General features: G+C 40.3%; 1 protein-coding gene across 2 annotated transcripts in view; it reads right to left on the bottom strand.

Moving 5' to 3' along the window:
• INSR (insulin receptor) overlaps positions 1-20,041 on the bottom strand; it is a 134,198-nt gene that overhangs the window by 52,101 nt on the left and 62,056 nt on the right. The window lies entirely within an intron of this gene.

Below are 20,041 nucleotides of genomic sequence, written 5' to 3'. Positions count from 1 at the left end.
AAAGTGGTGCCTGCACCATTTTTGGGACGTTTTTGCTATAATGGAAGGTATAGGAAGAGCGCTAAACTCTCACAAAACAGTTTTATGCGGCGATTGCGTTCACGTTTTCAGAATACATTGTATTTATTCTTTTCCAGGTCAAAGAATTCACTTTCTGACTTGCGTCAGGGAGTGAATCTCAAAACCGCTCTGACAAAGCGCTTAGAAAAAAGTGTTTTTCCCAAAAACAGTGCACAGTGGAGGAGGGAGGGGAAAAAGCAGCGCACAAAACGCAAAACACTTGCATTTTTGTTTTTAGGAGTGAATGAGGCCTCAGGGAGGAAATTACATCAGGATTGGCTTCAAAATAGTCGGTTAAAATGGCAAATGCTAAGAATGATTTGCTCTTTTTTACTGTAGTAAAATAAAATGTGGACAGTGCAATGCATTATGTTATGTAAGTAGAGCAAGTATTTATCTACTTCTACATCTTGTTTTTTTCTGAGATAGTATGGCTGACAGTTCCTCTTTAAAACAAAGGTAATACTCCTGTATTTCTTTGATGACCGGTTCCTTTTATAGAATGTATTAAATGATCACTTTTAGATATAATGCAGGGTATGTAATGTGATAAGAAAAAAAAAAAGTCGTCAAAAGTGAGCTATGTACACATCCACATGCGTGCATGACCCAGAGTAAACATATTGCTGATTAATGCTGAGAACTAATTCCCTAGAGATACAGTTTAGTATCAGAGATCGAGTGGAGACTACTTGAGGCCACAGCTTGCCTCAAATGATTGTGTAGAGCCCAGCTTCACCCTATCATAAAGTAAGATTTGTTACAGGCACACTAAAAGCTGCCAGAAAAGCACAAGTGAACAAAAAACAATAATAAAAGTAAACCCACTTGTTTGTAGAGACAAGCAAACGGTAATAAGCTTTTAGCTGTACAGGATGTAAATCATAACTGAATCCTACATACACATGCTACTGCTGATACTGCACAACTACGTAGTAAGCAATAAGTACACATAGCCAGTGCATGAGCAGATAAGGTCACAGAGTACAACACACATTCATCTCTTCCAGATCCTGCATAATCCACTCCACTGCTCAACATCTACCAAAGCGCCGCCCTTACACTTAACCAATCACATAGCTGTTGGACACAGACCAGCCTGGGATCTGCCTTCCCTTTTGAACCCCCCTCCCTCTGCTCCAAAGCTTTCCCCTTACCCACTAAATCCTTGATGTGCATGGGTGAAAAGAAACTACGCGCTTAACCATCTCATCTCCAGCTAAATCAGTGTCGTCAGTGAATGGAAAAGTTCACAGGAGAGAAGCATGAAGTGAACCTCAGGGGGAGGAAAAAAATCAAGTGACTTACATAGCTACATAAGGACTCAAACTAGTTATAAGAGAATACACTAGGAAGCTGTGGCAAAGGTAGCATAACATTGTAAACGCTGTGGGACGTTGCTAAAACAAGAATAATTGCTTAAAGCGAGCAGTCTTAAAGAAACACTTATTTTTATTTACTGCAATAGAATATCTGAGGGAGTTTTGCTCAGAACAGAGGCAGTCTATTAAAAAGAAAGGTTGCAGTCATTTTAGAAGTTTTCATTTTTTCTGCAATTTTATTACCATTAGTGCTGCACTGTATTGCAAAGTGTTACTACTACTACGAGCCATTCAGTGAGGTTTCACTGGTTCATGAGGAAGGTGTACACCTATTTTCTGCATGAGTTTGGGTGTTTCCACAGTAGTGAAGGTTAGAAAAAGGGGTAACGCAGGCGGTGTGCAGAAAAATGCTGCAGGCTGTCAGGTTTTTGTCCCTGCATGTGAAACTTTGCATTGGATGTGATAGACCACATTGATTTAAATGGGCTGTCCATTCTAATGCATATGCGAAGTAGACAAGTGTCAACCACAGAGAGACTTATCTACAGAACACCCAAAAGGATGACCCAAAACTAGAAGGAAAGTATAGGGGACTAATGCTAGGTAAACACTATACAATTTTCTGAAAGATTTACCATCAGATAGATTATTTAAAATCGATTTTCCATAGTAGTAAAAGGAAAATCGAACGGAAATCAGATCGGACCTGTCGGAAATAAATCGGTCTGACAGTAAATCTGTCAGAAAATTGTATTGTGTGTACCTAGCATAAAAGGGACAGAAAAGCCCTCCTACTAAAAAAGTTTGCCTTCTTAAACCAGAAAGTATTTGTGATAATTCAGTCTTAAGTGAACGACTGTGGTCTCCCACAATGCATCACTACCGAATGTGCAAATTATCTCTTTATTTCCCTGAAGCCAGGTTTACATCCAGAACTTATCTACAAAGCTCCAGGAACTACAAGTGTTGTATTTAATTTTACATTGTTATGCCATCATGTTCATAATTACACCCACATTGGTGCACAGGACACAGCAATGTGCAGAAATTCTCTGCTTCTAGTGCTGATAAACGGGATTTCCACTTTACATTCATTCATTTTTTCCTTCCATTAACCCTTTTCAATCCTGTGTGAGACTATGTCCGACATGGACATTTTACAGTTCATGTCCAATGTCAGACATAGTCCGACATCGGACATAGTTTCACAGGAAAAAAATGGCCACAGCCAGGGGAGGTGTTGCTAGGTCTAATCTGGCATGGCTTCAGCCCCTTTACATTACAGTGTCAGTCTTACCACCGCAAGTCCCTATCCTCCGCTGCTGCATCAGGCAATTTAAATATTACATGGGCCCATTTGGGCTCGCCATTGCCGAATGTAGTCTGACACGAGGTCAGGCTATATGGATCAAATCATCAGACAATGTCAACTTGGTGTTCCTTTTGGGGGAGAGGCTTTTAAAATCCGAGGCATAAAGGTGGCGACACACCAGACAGTTAAAAGATCAAACTTTTCACCAATTCGATATTTACGATCGGTCGTCCCGAAAAATCGAGAGCTTTTCTTTGTTTTCGATCGATAAATCCAATTTCGTGTGTGTGTGTGTGTGTGTGTGTGTGTTGGAATAATGTTGGAAATTTCAGACCAACTTTATCAAGAATTGTATGGTGTGTGATGGATTGTCAATTATTTGATGTACAGATCCAATTAATTTTTTCTGGGCATTTAATTACTTTATTCATGATTGGGGAAAAACTTAACATAGGTGTGTGGAACATTGGTCAGATTTTTTAATTTTTACAATCAGGCAGAAAAATTGATTGCTATTCTTGAATTGAACAGATATTTAAAAAAAATGGTATGCTTTGTGTGGCCACTTTAAGGCACTATTCACACAGGGATCGCAAAATGCTAGCAAAATCGCTAGTGTTTTGCAGAGTGATTTTTTTTTTCACTAGACATAAACACAATTTGAGAGTTTGTGGTTTTTCAACATTTAAATCACAATCGCTTCAAAATCACAAAAAAAAAAGGTTCTGCATGCATCGCATTTCTAATTTCCACAATTCGCTGGCGATCACTGCAGTGAGATAACTGCCATATACAATTGAACTAGCGCTTTTGAAAGCACCACCAATCCCCAGCGATTCAGCTGTGGAAATCGCTTGGAAAGCTCCCCAGTATGAATGCTCCTTTTTTTTTAAGGCCTCTTGCACACTACATGCGATTCTGATTTACGATTTTGGCACGATTTTACATGCGATTCAGACTTGCAATTTTGAATCGTTACTGCATGCTGCATTTTTCTGTTTTGATAGCATTCAGGGAAAATCGGAATCGCAAATCGGATTTGCAGTGTGCAGGGAGCCTCAATCTATGTTTCTCCTTTCTTTACCCTACGCATGGATATGCTTTTGCTATATTTATCTTACCCTTTTTATGGATATACTGTATTCTGGCAAATATGTACCATAGGTCTTTTCACAAAAGTTTGCTGAAAAATTGCAATTACTAAGCAATTCCATTTTGAAACCTGTATTTCATAATACAAGCTGTCAGCAGTCAATGGGACAGTTTCGTAAACTGCAAGGAGCCTCATCTTTTTGTACTTTACCAATAAACCTCTCCCTCCTCACAAGTCATGTGGTCAGTGTCTTGGAGGGAATGGAGTGAATGTACTCTGTGCTGTGCTGTAGCCATGCCTCCCTAGTTACCATCCATAGGCTATTAAGGCCCATTTTCACTACAGGCTTGCATTTTGAGCGTGAAAACTTGCACAGAAAAAAATGGAAATGTATTCATGTGTCTAGCAAATATGTCAACTTCTTCCTCTGCTTCCTTTGTTAAATGTATGCAAATGTTTGCACTTCCATGACATTGACTGCCTCAATGCTATCCATGACATGGACTGTGTCAATGCTAAAAATGAGCCCAAATTCTGACTTCAGAGCAACAATCTGAATTTATGATTGATTAGCTGTCAGGTAATTAATCATCAGTCAGGTATCCGTTCTTAATCTTCCCAATCTGATTAGCATTATGCAATGTTCAGAGTTGGGTGGGTGAGTGGTGTTGGACAATATATATCGTATTGCTAACACAATGTAATGATAGTGTACTGCTATGTTCACATTGGCGTGTTAGCAGTGCAGTGGAATCCGTTAGCATACCGCGATGCATACAGTGCGTTACCACATGATGTGTACGTGAACACAGTTGCAGTGTAGCGTACTTTGTATGTACCATGTGCATCATACCGCACGTACGATGCATACAGTGAGGGGGGGCGAGTGCAGTATAATATATAATGCACATATTTTACAATTGCACTTATATGAAATAAAGTACCTTAAAAAAAAGCACTCACAGCTATGGGAAGACCGTTGCCCGATTTGGCCATTCTTATCTATGGGCTCTGACATTACCAGCAGAGTGAAGATGGAGGGACAAGTTTCAGGCAGACTGGTACAAACTTTACTTCCTTTATTTATACAGCCCCGGTACAATACAGAGTACAAGGGACTGTTCACGTTACTTCCTTGCTGTGAAGCACAACATACAATTCTAGTCTATTGTACCCTTAAGAACAGCTGTCTCCGTACCATATATCGCCATCCTCTCATATCCATGGTTACCATTAAGTTGACCACACTCTTCATTATTAAAACAATTGATATCTAACTGATTTCTTTTGAGGCATTAACAGTCTAAAATACGGAATGCTGTATTTTCCTGACCAGTTTTTTTTTTTTCGCCCTTTATAAAATCGACCCCAAAATAGAGTTTATTGACGATAAACTCTTCATATGGATTCTATCATTGCTTGACTGATATTTTTTTGCTTAAAAATAGCTGCTAAAAAACAGGAACAACAACATACAAATAATTCTGAGTTGATGCAGGGTCATGCAAATTTTGTATGCAAATTTATGCAGCCTGAATCTCTCCAGAATTTAATTTGATTGGTCCATTTTCAAGCTGCATATATTTGCATAATTCCACATCTTACTGACCATCCCTGTTACCTGGCCGAGGCTAGGAGCACACTAGTCAGTACAGAAAACCTTGCAGTTTTTAATTTTTTGGTGCGCTTTTTGTATGCGTTTTTGGTGCGTTTGTGTGTTTTCAATATTTTCCCTTTATTAATGGGAAAAAACCCACTATCATATAAAAAACAAAACAAAATGCATGTAAAAAAGCAGTCCTCTGCGTCTCCATTGAGATATATTATGTGCGTTTTACATGCATATTTGAGAAGTATGCAGTAAGTTGTACATTTTGAAAAACACAGTAAAAAGCACATATATGCCTTTTTACATGCAGACTTTCATTATGTGTAGAAACGCTAGCGTTTTCTGCAATGCTAGCGATCCTGCCTAGTGTGCTACTAGCCTCAAAACTATCAAAATTTCCAAGCCAGTCTGATTGTCTAAAAATGTCCAGCTTGTGCTGTCAAGCTGGTGCGCCTCAAACAATTCTGTAACAATGGCTTTCCTGTCATGTGGGTCTTGTGTGGCAATGTGACTTCTGTTGACACTGATAAACATAAAGGGATGATGTTTATTTCTGCTGAAAGCTCATTCATGAAAGACTGGCTTTCTTTTACTAAAAGGAGCATGCTGTACGAAGAAGAAAATGTGTTTTTTGTGTTTTATAATTTTTAGGCTGCATGGAACAGTTTGTGTTTTATTTAAGTGCCTACTGTTAAATATATACATTAGTTGGCAGTCATATGAGTAAACTGGATTGATTTCATGGAACTAGTGAAAATAAGTTGTCAGTGATTTGTTTTACCTAATTGTTCTCCCATAATAAGCAGTACTAACAGCCTACCTCTCTTCCTAGGCCCGAAACCCACTAGAAGTGCTTCCCTAAGCGCTTGCGATTTGAAAAGCTCTTGCTAATGTAATGCTATGGGTGTGATCCCACTTGAGGCATGCGATTTTATAAAAATATCCGGTAGAATTTCATTAGCAAGCATTTTTTAAATCACAAGTGCTTAGAAAATCTCTGCTAGTGGGTTCCAGATCTAAGGCCTGGGAACCACTAGCAGTGCTTTTCTAAGAGCTTGTGATTGTAAAAGCTCTTGTTAATGTAATGCTATGGGGTATTTAAAAAAAAATAAAAAAAAATTACATCCCTCAAGTCACACACAGAATTACATTAGCAAGAGTTTTTCAAATCACAAGCACTTCCAAAAGGCTTCCAAAAGCTCTGCTAATGGGTTCCTGGCCTAACGCAAATTTGAGGACTTTACCAATCATTTGCCACTATGCAGCAGACAGACTATACAAAGGGTGGCCAGTTTTAACTTGCATGTTCTCTGTTGTCTTTGGGAGTTTGAATGAGAGTATGCAATGGAGCAGTGGTTCTCAAACGATAAAATGGGATGTGAAAAAAAATAAATAAATAAAAAAAAGCACATAGTAGGAAAAAGCCCTAAATCCTTCCCCACTTGTACTTATGTCTGGCTGCAGTTTTGCAATTAAGTGCAATTAATGTGAGTAAAATGCGACATGTCGACATAAAAATGTACATACTGTCCCAATCTAGGACTGTGCCTTTCATTTTTTCCCTCACCGCAAGGGTAAAAAATCCAGGGCTCTAAATGGCCGAAATGTTATGAAAACATGGACTACAATTGTCACCCAGACGGATCGAGACTTGATCCCTCGGCCAAGCGATCACGCCTATATGCTGTAAACATGCGTTTGTAATGCCTACAGCCTTGTGATGCTTTCTAATGATGCGGAGGAGAGAGGAGAAAAGACAGTATGGAACACAATGGAGCGGCTTGTTTTTAGGAGGATCGTTAGTAGATTAATGCGCTTGACTGAGATGATCCAGCAATCTGGATCATTCGGTAATGATTTGGGGCTTTTTCTAGAATTTTGGTAAAGACAGCCGCCAACCAGTTGCCTTGGCCGAGAAAAGTCTAGTATGTGGACTGTCCTTTACAACTTCAATAGCTTTTTTTTTTTTTTTTTTTGTTAAACACAAATAGCTAATCAGACAATCACATGGTAGCAACTAAATGCATTTAGGCTTCTACGAGTGCAAAGTTCAAACAAAGCATCACAATAGAGAAGAAAGGGGACATAAATGACTGACTGTAGCATGGTTGTTTGTATCAGAATGGCTGGTCTAAATATTTCAGAAACTGCTGATCTGCTGGGATTTTCACACCTAACAGTCTCTAGGGTTTACAGACTATGGTGCAAGAAAAAGGGCTAAGGAGCAGCTCCTCAGAGTTAAGTAATTCTGCATCAATGATATACAGGGTACCTCTGTGAGGTTTAAGGTATATAAAGAAATATAAAAAATATATACTATGAAGTACAGTACTAGGTATATGCTCTTTCTGTAGAACTTTCTGTCACCCAGAAACTGTTAAAAGGTCAGTCCAGGTGCAAAATATCCAAACTATTTGGCTACTTATACGGTACAATAAACAAAACTTTATTCTCACAAGATGCCTAGAAGGTCACTTCTCACAGCAGGACAGTATGAACAAATGTTTGGCAAAAACAAAACAAGAAAACCTACAGCACACAGAAAGCAGTAGTAGTAGCCTCATACAGCCTGTACGCAAAATCCCCAAAGCATAAAGCTGTCTTGCTTCTTCACTAAAGAAAAAAAGGAAATAGAGAAACCCCTCTTTCTCCAGTAATCTGATCCAGGGTGTCGGGGAAGGCCGGTAATTCCAGCCATGCTGCATACCAAAGGCATTAGGTGTCCTACTGTCAATTACAAAATGGATCCCACACTCAAAAACATAGAACTGTGAGTGAATGAAAATATATATATATATTATATATATATATATATATATATATATATATATATATATATATATATATATATATATATATATATATATATATACATACATACATACATACATACATACATACACACATACACACATACACAAATTCACAGATTTTTACACAGACTTTTTTTTTTTTAAATAAAAGCACAGCATGGCGGCAAAGTGGCTAGCACTCCCTGCTTCAAAGCCCAGTCCAGGCCCTATCTGCATGGACTTTGAATGTTTTCCCCATGTCTTCGTGGGTTTCCTCCAGGCTCGCTGGCTTCCTCCCACAGCCTGAAAACATACTGATAAGTTCATTGGCTTCCCCCTAAATTGGCCCTAGATGTGATGGACATATAACTATGGCAGGGATTAGATTGTGATCTCCACTGAGGAACAGTTAGTGACATGACTATGTACTCTGTAAAACGCTGTGGAAGATGTCAGCGCTATATAAATACTAAATAATAAGGGATTGCAACATCTCCTTGATTGAACTTTATGACTACACTTAACCCAGCTAGTGAAAAAACAATGAATACAAAAACAAATGGAAGCTGGGATCAGATAGGTTTATGCAATAGATAAATATGCATTACCTTATAACAAAAGGGTAAATTGCCTCATAGTTTTTCCAGACAGACAACAAATCCTCTGCAAAGGAGCAACTCGTGACACATTCACATTGATAATTTTAAAGATTTCAGCATATAACCAATGTAACTATTCAGATTAGGTGACGTGGCAACTGGGAAACAGAGTGGAGTGCAGGAAGGGAACAAAACATACAAGCAAGCAAGCACAAATGGGTGCACCATAATACTGGAGCACTGTAAGGAAGGGTAGTACCAAGTAGTGGCATTATATTATAATGGTGGGAGGGGGTGGAGAGAGAGACATTGATAAGGGGCGCTACAGTGACGAGGATATGAAATGTGGTATTACAATAAAGTGGCCAAGTGACAGTTTCTCTCCAGTCAGGACCTAGTTGGACTATAGGGTAACCCTTACTGATAAGGAATTAAAGCCATAAACCTCTTTCCTTGCTGAGAATAGCCTTTAAGAGCAGGGGATAGATAAAGTCAACAATTCACAATATTTTAGTTTCTAGGACACTGAAAGACAATATCAGCATAATAGAAAATAAAACATTAAACATTCTTAGTTAATACACAGAAGATAACACTGCAGGATTCTAAAATAAAATAAAAAATCTATAAATAAAAAATAATTTAAAAAAGTAGGAGAATAGATACAATTATTCCATCAGTTTATTTTCATCTTCGGTTTCCTTTAAAATTTATTTTCTTATCAAAGGGCAGTCTTTGTCTGCACAAGATGACCACTCTTGGCAGTTTCCATCAGAGAGAGATATTTTAGCTTGATGACAAGTTCCATTTTTCATGAATATGAGAGCAGAAATAAGTCAACAGATGCATGATTAAGAGCACACAGTGCAATTCTTAGATTAAGTGGCTACTACATTAACACTGTAACAGGTACACTTTAGAAACAATCATTTCAAACGGCTTTGTTGTATTTCAACAGAAAGTACAAATCATCAAGTTGGATTTACTATGCCCTGAGAGAACAAGTGCAATTCTTCACTTGGCAATGGCAGGCAATCATTGGTATCTGTATCTGCAGATAATGCCAATGTGAGCAGGACATGATTCACAGTCATGTGAAGGGATCCTCTGCTCCTAACAGTGATATTTATATCCATTTTTTTCCTTATTTTCATTTCAGTGGACCTGAACTCATGCACAGCCAAGACACAAAGAAAACACAGATTAATCAACCCCGATTATGTTTAGAGTGAAGAGCCTGTCTACTTCACCTCAGCTGCAAGTAATCACAATTGTAATTTGATCTCGCAGTTGTGTCTGCACAGGAATCTTGGCAGTCCTTGGCAGACACAGCTAATTTGTAAACACAGGATGTTAACCCTTCGTCTGCTTCCATGAAAGCATGAAGTACACACTGCAGATTTATTGTAGGAGTTCTGGGGACTGTAACAATTAAATCGTTTTTGTAATGTAAAGGTTATTATGCTGTTGCTTTTCTTTTAGAGCAGAGAGGAAGTGCGGAGTTCAAATACACTTTAAACACACGTTTCATTGGCTCCTGGCCCTGTCATCATTGTGAGCCAATGGAATTGGCTCACTGTGATCATGGGGTCAGGAGCCAATGAAATCCGCTCCTGACCGGCTCTCAGAGCTCTGCCATCATAGCGATAGCAGAGCAAGGGGCCTGCAATGACGGATAGATCGGCAGAAGCCACGAGAGCAGCAGGTCCGCGCGGCAATTAATATCTATGCCCTGGCAGGAATAAGCAGACACGCACGGCGTAGATTTTAATCACAGTCCAGAAGCAGTTAAGAAAAACAAAGAAGCTTTGACAATGCTCCTGAAGCAGATCTCTCCACGATACACGTTTAGCAGACACATTACACTTTCCCACAGCTTAGGGATTTTTGTTTTTATGTAACCATAATTTTTAATCTATTTTATGTGTTGGTATTTGGAAATGTAGTTAGTGATTTTTGAGGATTTGTGCCAACACTCATAGGGCCTAAAGCACAACACAGCGGTAAAGTTGCTGTGCGCTGCCTTACTAATGGCTGGAATGTGCCGCACGTTAGCCCGTTACTGTTAACACATGCATAGCTATGGTACAGCATGGCAAAACGAGCGTTACTATAGCAATGCGCATGTTACCAGGGTAATGCCCATGGCGCTAAAGGGTTAATATGCGGTGCACCCCTGGCGTTAGTAATGGTAAAATTGCCTTGGGCCCCCTGCTCATGGCAACTTTACCGCTGTGATGTGCATTATGCTCCTGTACAATATTTGCTATTCTCAGGACATATGTTGTCTATTTGATAGAATACAAGGGGGTGTAGGCAATACACTGAGTTAAGCAGAATTACGTGTAAAAAAATCACCCCGCACGATGAGTAGAGCAGAATGCAATGCATATTTATTTTTGTGTCTAACCACTTTACACACAAAATTTTGCTTTACCCAGTTTATTGCCTACACTGCTAGATACTCCAACATACTTTTTATATTATTGCATTCATCTTTATTGAGGTGAATTTATAATATACCCCTACATATTCTTATTGTGTAATTTAATACTTTGTTGTTGTCATTTATAACGGTACTCTGTGTAGCAGAGGAATTATGGTTCTAGTCACTGAGGATCATATTAGTAGCCTGATACTGATCATACAATAATATTCAATCTGTATTTCATCGTAGATAATTATTTTTTGACAAATATATATAATATATATATAATGGTCATAGTAAAATGATGTGTTTTGTTGTAGACACTATGACTACAGCAGTCAAAGTACAGGGACAATTCATTTAATTAGCACATTTAAGAAGTAGCAACATTGGTATAGATCATTTGCTTGATGTCACTGTGCCCAGAGGCACCTTAATCTCCAATTCCAGGCCAAAAAGTAAATTCACCACTTCTGAATCGAGAATCAAGGTGCAGTACTGCAAAAACACATGACACAGAGGGAGGAGAAACGGGGAATCTATCACAGCTGCAACATTCCATGCTTAGAATTGTTGCTTTCGTTAAAAGGTCAGCAAGCTCCTTTGGTGCTTGAATGTATAAGAAAATATTGACTTCCTGTAGGAAGAATTTTCAGATTTTCTTTGTTCGCTTTTATTCAACTATAGGTGAGTACCATCCCAAACACTGGCCCCTTTCATATAACATTGTAATCTGTAACCATCCTCTTTTTTTTATTTTGCCATTCGCATGGGCCTTTCTTCTTAACTTTTGCTTGCTGTCCAACCTCCCCCACCTTCATACATACTCCAAGTACGGCACTTCCTTTTTTTCCCTCTACGATAGGTAAACAACCCAGTAACAGGAGCAATCTGTACTAATGCTTAAACCTCATAGGGCCCTTTCACTCTTCTGTGCAGTGCTGTCAGTTGTGACACACCGCACTTACGGTGTGGTACGCAAGGTCTTTTGACCCCCCCCCCCCCCCCTGCGACTGTAAGCGACACAGCAGGTTGCTTCCCAGGTTGGCTGAAACTATGGCAGAAAAAAAAAGATTGGGATCGGAACGCAGCTCTCGTGCAAACAACGGTACATGCGCTGCATATTCACCAGAAAATGATGCTGATGAACAAGAGGTCATGAAAACATTCATGTGAACTGGCCCCAAAACTGCATCAGGGCCATGGTTCACCTTTAGTGGAGCGCCTTTAGTTGCACTTCAGAATCACCGCAATCACTAATGTAAGCGGATGGAGCAGAGCCCACAGGAGAAATTGAGGTTTGCCAAAATCACAAACGATCGTTCAAATAATATTTGTTCACGTGCTATTGAAAGCATGATCAATGTATGCCCGCCAGTGATCTCTATACACATACTTTGCACAGCTGTATTATACTCAGCATAGCTGTATTATTGGGGTGGAACCAAGAGGCCACTTCCTGTGGGAAATACAAAGGGGATCTAACAAAACGTATTTACTAATGCCGATCACTTTTCCCTCAGGAACATCACTGTTACTGACTGAAACCCCTGATCAATCTAGCCAAATATGATCTACGGTCATATCTTTATGAAGCTTTACTCAAAGTGTTTGCAGCTAGCAGCACACTTGACAGGACCCACCTCATAACTGGGTGGCAGGCAAGCTGTGGGAAAAACTGAAAAGGTAAAGTATGGTATACCTTAGAAATATGTTGTAAATTGTGACTCATGTCCACATTCCTCTGTGCTTAACCCCTCAAGCACTAGAACAAAGGACAACATACCTGCGTTTCAAGGCTGAGACAACTGTAACTTCAATCCTATTTAAGAGTGTGCCAGAGCAATGTACACAGGTAACACCCAGTCATCATCCTTCCATAAAGCTCTTGGCACAATGCCACATATACAAAGGCAGTGTGTCAACATATTCAGCAATAAGCTACATATAAAACATCAGCTCACAAAAACAAGTATTAGAACTGTCCAAACTGGTTTCAGGCCTTTATTCTATGTATACAATGGCAGATCATCACAAACATTATACATTTTCCAATTAATGCCAAATCAATATCATTGCTTGTTTTGAACCCAAATCCATCTTGCCATCCACAATTCTTACAGCAGAATTCCAAGAATATGTAGCAATCTACATAGCTCACACTTTTCCCTAACACCCACACCTGTAGGCAATAATAATAACATTGTGCCTGTAAATATTTACTTATATTCATGAATCGGGATAATAGAACGTCTTCTTGTTTCTTAGTGGAAAAAAAGGCCCTTAAAGAAAATGAAAAAGTTAGATGCTAGCTATCATTTTTCAGAAACTCCTGGGATTTTTCCAGCAGCCAAGGAATTATTAAAAAGAAGAAAAATCTGTGACAAGACAAACAAAAAGTAAACTTTTAACCTTTTGATAGAACTAACAGAAGGACAAGCTTTCTATACACAAGTGTTACATCAGTTCAGTTGATGCTTCCACAAGCATAACATTGAGTACCAACCAATTAGCTTGAATCGTGTGTCTAGACATATATGATCCTCGCTATGAATTGTCCAGTATTTTCATAATTTTTAAGTCTTCTTCTGAAATGATCAACCATATGGGTGGCAGGATAGTGTTGAAGAAGCTGCCTTTCATATAGAAGACGGGGGTTTGAAACCTGGCTGCAGCCATTACCTATTCAATAAAGGAGTCATTGGGCAAGACTCCCTAACACTCCAAGGTGGCCTACTGAGCACCTCTTTAATGGCTGCAGCTGTCAAGCACTTTGAATCAGGCAGGAAAAGAGCCCTATACAAGCGTTAAAAATGTATTTCTTATGCAGTTTGCACAAAGGACTGTTAGCCACATGTGAATACTGGCAAATATCTAATTTTCATGAAACTCCTCAAAAATCCAAATACATTTTTGGACAAATATGAGATATTTTTTTGGCTTCTGTACCTATTAACAGAACTTCGACCACTTTCAAACTAACAGAAGATTGCTGTAAAAGTATTACATCCCTACAGTTAAATATTGTTCAGAGCAACTCTGGCAAGACACAGATGTAAGTTGCCACTAGTGATGCTACTACTACTTCTCTGGCTGCCATGCTTCTCTATAAATACCCTCCATTTTAGCTGGTAACAGTTGCCAGAGCAGGCATCGATTGATGGGCACCTGCCTGAAAGTAGGTAGGGTTGTATTATTTCTCATAATTGTCAGGGTTAGTGCAACCTGCTTATGGAAACACACTGTAATTTTTGCTTTCTTACAATTGAAGGTGCATGCAATTTCTACTGCCATATAGATAAGAGGAAATTAACACTCATAATAATTATCCCCTCACTGTGCTTCAAGTGATCACATGTACGTGTGCACGTGTGTGCGTGTGGTGAGCAGGGCTGTGGAGTCGGAGTCGAGGAGCCAGAGCAATTTTTTGGATACCTAGAGTCGGAGAAAAAAATGCACTGACTCCTAATGAATTTAAACTGTAATTAAAATAGAAAATATGATAAAATGTTCTCTCAGATAATGGTCATCATAAATTACATATATAGTAATAGCTGTGCTTAACCTCCCTGGCGGTAAGCCCGACCTCAGGTCGGGCTATGCGCGCAGGAGGATTTCTCAGGCTAGGCTAGCTACATGATAAAAAAATTTAAGTGCTGCGCTGCCCCCTGGCGGTTTTAATAGACTGCCAGGCAGGTTAATCCACAAAATGAAATAAACCATTCAAAAATAGTTACTTGTGCTGCTTCAATAAAGCAGTCCCTGTATTTTTAAAGTCAGCTAAACATATCTGATTGTGACTGTATATATATGATGTGTACACAGGAGTCTTTTATATATATATGTTACGGCCAGAACCCGAAGTGTGGCCACTTCGCGTTCTGGCCAGCCACTTCGGGTTCTGGCCGGCCAATGTGCGAAGTGGCCGCAGCGGAGCGGCCAATGTCAGAAATGTAATTACTACACTAAGCTACAATGTATTTTACGGCCGTCTCGCTGCGGCCAAATGTATAACACCTGCTTAATTTCATTAAATATAGCCGGCGGCAATGTAATAGATGAAGCCGCCGGCTTTCGCACTGCCTCCTCCTCCCCCCCCCCCCCCCGCCTCTTCCTGCCTCCTATACGATACGGAGCAGCCGGCGGGGACACTCCCCGAGAGTCGTTCGTCGCGGCAGGGGAAGCAGAGCACTCGCTCTGCAAGAACGGCAGGATACCCCTGCCGCGACGAACGACTCTCGGGAACACGCGTGTCCCCGCCGGCTGCTCCGTATCGTATAGGAGGCAGGGAGAGGGGGGGGGGGGGGGGGGAGGGAGGAGAGGAGGAGGAGGCAGTGCGAAAGCCGGCGGCTTCATCTATTACATTGCCGCCGGCTATATTTAATGAAATTAAGCAGGTTGTTATACATTTGGCCGCAGCGAGACGGCCGTAAAATACATTGTAGCTTAGTGTAGTAATTACATTTCTGACATTGGCCGCTCCGCTGCGGCCACTTCGCACATTGGCCGGCCAGAACGGGAAGTGGCCACACTTCGGGTTCTGGCCGTAACATATACACTAAATAACATCTATGCGAATTAAAGGGTACCTGAGACGGATGAAGAGAAAAGTTTTATACATACCTGGGGCTTCCTCCAGCCCCCTTCAGGCTAATCAGTCCTTCACTGTCTTCTTCCACCACCTGGATCTTCTGCTATGAGTCCCGGTAATTCAGCCAGTCAGCGCAGTCCTGTCACGTGCAGCTTCCACAGGCAGGAGCATTCTGCATCTGCGCAATAGTGCTGCGCAGGTGTAGTGCATTCCTGGCAGCGGAGTGTGTGCATGAGCACTACGCCCGACTGGCTAAAGTACAGGTGGCGGAGGAGGACAGCGAGGGACTGATTAGCCTGAAGGGGGCTGGAGGAAGCCCCAAGCATGTATAAAAAATAAAAAAAAAATAACTTTCATCTGTGTCAGGTTTACTTTAAAGAGGAACGCCAGTGAAAAGTGAAGTGCTTCATTTTTACAATAATTATGTAGAAATGATTTAGTCAGTGTTTGCCTATTGTAAAATCTTTCCTCTCCCTGATTTACATTCTGACATTCATCACATGACATTTTTACTGCTGGCAGGTGATGCCACTATAAAAAGATGCGGCTTGCTTTTTTGGCAGTAGTAAACAGCTGTTATTTCCCACAATGCAACAAGGCTCCCACAGTGTGATGTCAGTACCTCAGTGCTGTGAGGCACTGACATCTGTGGGAGGGGTTTCACCACAAAATCAGCCATACAGAGCCCCCTGATTATCTGTTTGAGAAAAGGAATAGATTTCTCAGCTACTGATTGAGATGAAGTTCAATTCTTGGTTACGGTTTCTCTTTAAGTTACACAGTAGTACTATACTCTACATATGCACTCCCCACAGAGATGCTGGGAATCCACTGAGGTATTGTCCATCACCCATAAACCTGGTTTAGATTGTACATGAAGAATGTGTAATGGAGGAAGAATCCCCTCATTCTCCTGCAGAGTACCTGCACATCACTTACATGTACCCACAGTTACATTGCCCAGGGCCTGATAGATGTTCTTTATTCCTGTCTGTACCTTCTACAAGTACTCTTACCTAAGACTAGTTTTAGGCCTCGTTCACATCTATGCAGGGCAGATGGCCGTGTGATCATAAGGCAACATCTACGATCGCACGCCATCTGTGCTGCTACCCACTGCACTGCTGATCCCATCCATTGACCGTGAATGGGTCAGCTCTGCACTTGCGGGCAGAATACATGCAGCAGTACGCAAGCGCATCATAGCGCATCATACTGCTGCGCAGCACATTTGATGTGAACGGCAAAAGGGCTGTCTATACCGTTCTGCAGTTCTTGCATGTTACCACGTCATATGCGCTTCCAAATGGGCACGGAAGCGCATATAATGTGAAAGAAGCCTAAGTATATGACTAAAAGTATTAGAGGCAGAAGATCAGCTGGATAGCTAGGTAACTGGTATTGTTTAAAAGGGAATAAATATGGCAGCCTCCATATCCCTCTCACTTCAGTTGTCTTTTAAAATTCCTAAGCGTTGGCAGTTAAGAGATGCATTTCAGGTTACATACTTTCAATCAACAAGATTGTAATATGCAAATTAGAGGAGTTGGAGGATTTTTGTACTGACTCCACAGCCCTGGTGGTGAGCACACTATAAATATGCTCAACACACACACACACACACACTATATTTACTGCACACATCAGTAATGGTGTCCGTGTGATTGGGGTAATTTTCTAGCTGCAAAATGAAGCTGGAATTGCATGATGAATAAAGTCAAGTACACACATGTGATGATTGTCACCTGTCGAGGATCAGGAGACGATCGAAGTCCAATGCTGTACAGATGCATTGCATTTTGCAGCTGTGGAGGGGAGGTGGTGGAAGAATGTTTGGTGCACAACGGAGTGCGCATGGAAAGTGATAACATTGCAATTGGGGATAGTCAGGATCCAACATGTTGGATCTTTGAGCAATGTCGGGCGTAAGTTGTACGAACACTAGGCAGGTAAACAATCCTTGGTCGAAGCAGCTGTTATTTGCCAATTTTTACCTAATGTGTGTACCTATCTTAAGACTCTGTTGGCATGTCTCAGCAGTAAGTGTGCATGTCAATTTTTGACAAATCGCTAACATTTGATCTATATCCATAATGTAATACAATGCACCAAGTGCACGCAGCAACCACAAGGTGAATTGAATAGGGAAGCCAGAGCAACTGGACAGTTGTGGCAGCTGGAACAGGTGAGATTTTAATGCACATTAACATTTGAAAGGGACATCGGCCAGGTGGCAGAGGTGTCGTTCCGATTCATGCTAAATTCGGGAATCGGCCTAAGGTGTATGGGCAGCCAACAGATCTCTCTCTGATCAGACCTGTCTTCTTGGTCATCCTGCCTATACATCGCTAGATGGAACAACCTACTATGTGAGTACCTTCAGCATGCAGGTATACCTATAAAAATTGCAACTATATCAAAAAGGCTCCCAAGATTTTCATCACCCAAAACAATTGCTTGAAACCACCTTGGAGAAAAATTTCAGATAAGTGTGAGTGTCCCCTGATGTGAAGGCCTAACCTTCAGGGATTCTCCATGTTGGATAATATTCAGCTGCAAACATAAAGCTCTCGGATGCATGCATAACCTGCGCAGAGATCAGCTTGTCAGGATTACACAGCAGAATCAGCACAGCAAATTAGTACTGTACTGTGCTTGTGCAAGACCTAACAGTTCATCATAGTGCCAGCAGAACCAGACCGATAATAGTAAAAGAGAAATTCCATGTTCATCACAAAACTGCCATACATATAAATGTATCATAAATAAGCCGTTATGCAAATTAAAAAAGGTATTAAAAATGATCTTTCCATTTCCAAAACTGGCAACCTATATTGCTCTATTTGCAATTATGGCAACAGTACTCTGTACCTTGCTGCTAGAATAATTAGCAGGGGCCTTTGTTATCCATTTTCAAAACTTGCATTAATCCTCCAGCCAGCAGAAAACTATGCACCCCTATCTCCCAAGTTCTATTGTAAACACTGTGGATCGACTGTTTTATATGCACAGGACGACAAAGTAATCAAGCTGAAAAGAGGTTTGTTTAATCCTTGCATTAATATCAGGCTCATCTGACAGCATTAACTGTTTAAAGGATACTCGAAAAGACATGTGACATGATGAGATAGACGTGTATGTACAGTACCTAGCACACAAATAACTATGCGGTGTTCCTTTTTTTCTTTCTCTGTCTGAAAGAGTTAAATATCTGGTATGTAAGTGGCTGACTCAGTTCTGACTCAGACAGGAAGTGACTACAGCGTGACCCTCACTGATAAGAAATTCCAACTATAAAACACTTTCCTAGCAGAAAATGGCTTCTGAGAGCAAGAGATAAAAAGGGGAATTTCTTATCAGTGAGGGTCACACTGTAGTCACATGTCTATCTCAATGCTCAATGGCTTTTTTGCATAGATAACAGCTGGAGTTTCTTAACTCTTCCTGTACTGGAAACAATATTAGATTAGATTATGTCTCTGCTCCTAATGCTTTATTTCTTAGCTGTACTACACATACAAATCATATCAAAAAAATAAATTTCGCTTCAGTTTCTTTAAAGGACCACGATCGTGAAAATTGTAAAATTTAAAATACATGTACATACATACAAAGAAGAAGTATATTTCTTGCAAAGTAAAATGAGCCATAAATTATTTTTCTCCCATGTTGCTGTCACTTACAGAACCAACAGGTTTTGGACTAGCCCATCTCCTCATAGGGGATTCTTAGGGTTTTTTTTAGTTTCAAAAGAATGGTAGTTGTTCCGTCCAACTGGTAAAAAAAAAGTGCTTAGCAAGCAGGGAGGCTGGCCAACATCTTTATATAAATCCTTTTCAAGGAGTGTTCTTATAAAGAATAAAGGCCGTGCTGAGAATCTCCTATTGAGAGATGGACTAGCCTAAAACCTGTCAGTAATGTAAGATTTTTACCACCTACTGTAAGTGATAGCAAGATGGCAAAAAAGTAATTTATGGCTTATTTTACTCTGGAAAAAACATACTTCTTATTTGTATGTATTTCCATATACTTTAAATTTTACACTTTTTCGTGATAGTGGCCTCTATTCCGTTTACTTGCCTTTGTTGTCAAGTAAGCAGGAAGTTTATATGAAAAATAGAGCAAACCTAGGGCAAAAAAACTCATCTGTGGGCAGAAGAGGAGGCCCTGTAACAATACGAGAGAGGGCTGTGGAGGGTGACAGCCTACACTTGCAGGAAGAAGTGTTTCGCTGA

This window comes from Hyperolius riggenbachi, chromosome 1, assembly GCF_040937935.1.
Source record: "Hyperolius riggenbachi isolate aHypRig1 chromosome 1, aHypRig1.pri, whole genome shotgun sequence".
NCBI lineage: Eukaryota > Metazoa > Chordata > Amphibia > Anura > Hyperoliidae > Hyperolius > Hyperolius riggenbachi.
Note: the sequence above shows the minus strand (reverse complement) of the source record. Positions and strands in the feature narration are given on the sequence as shown.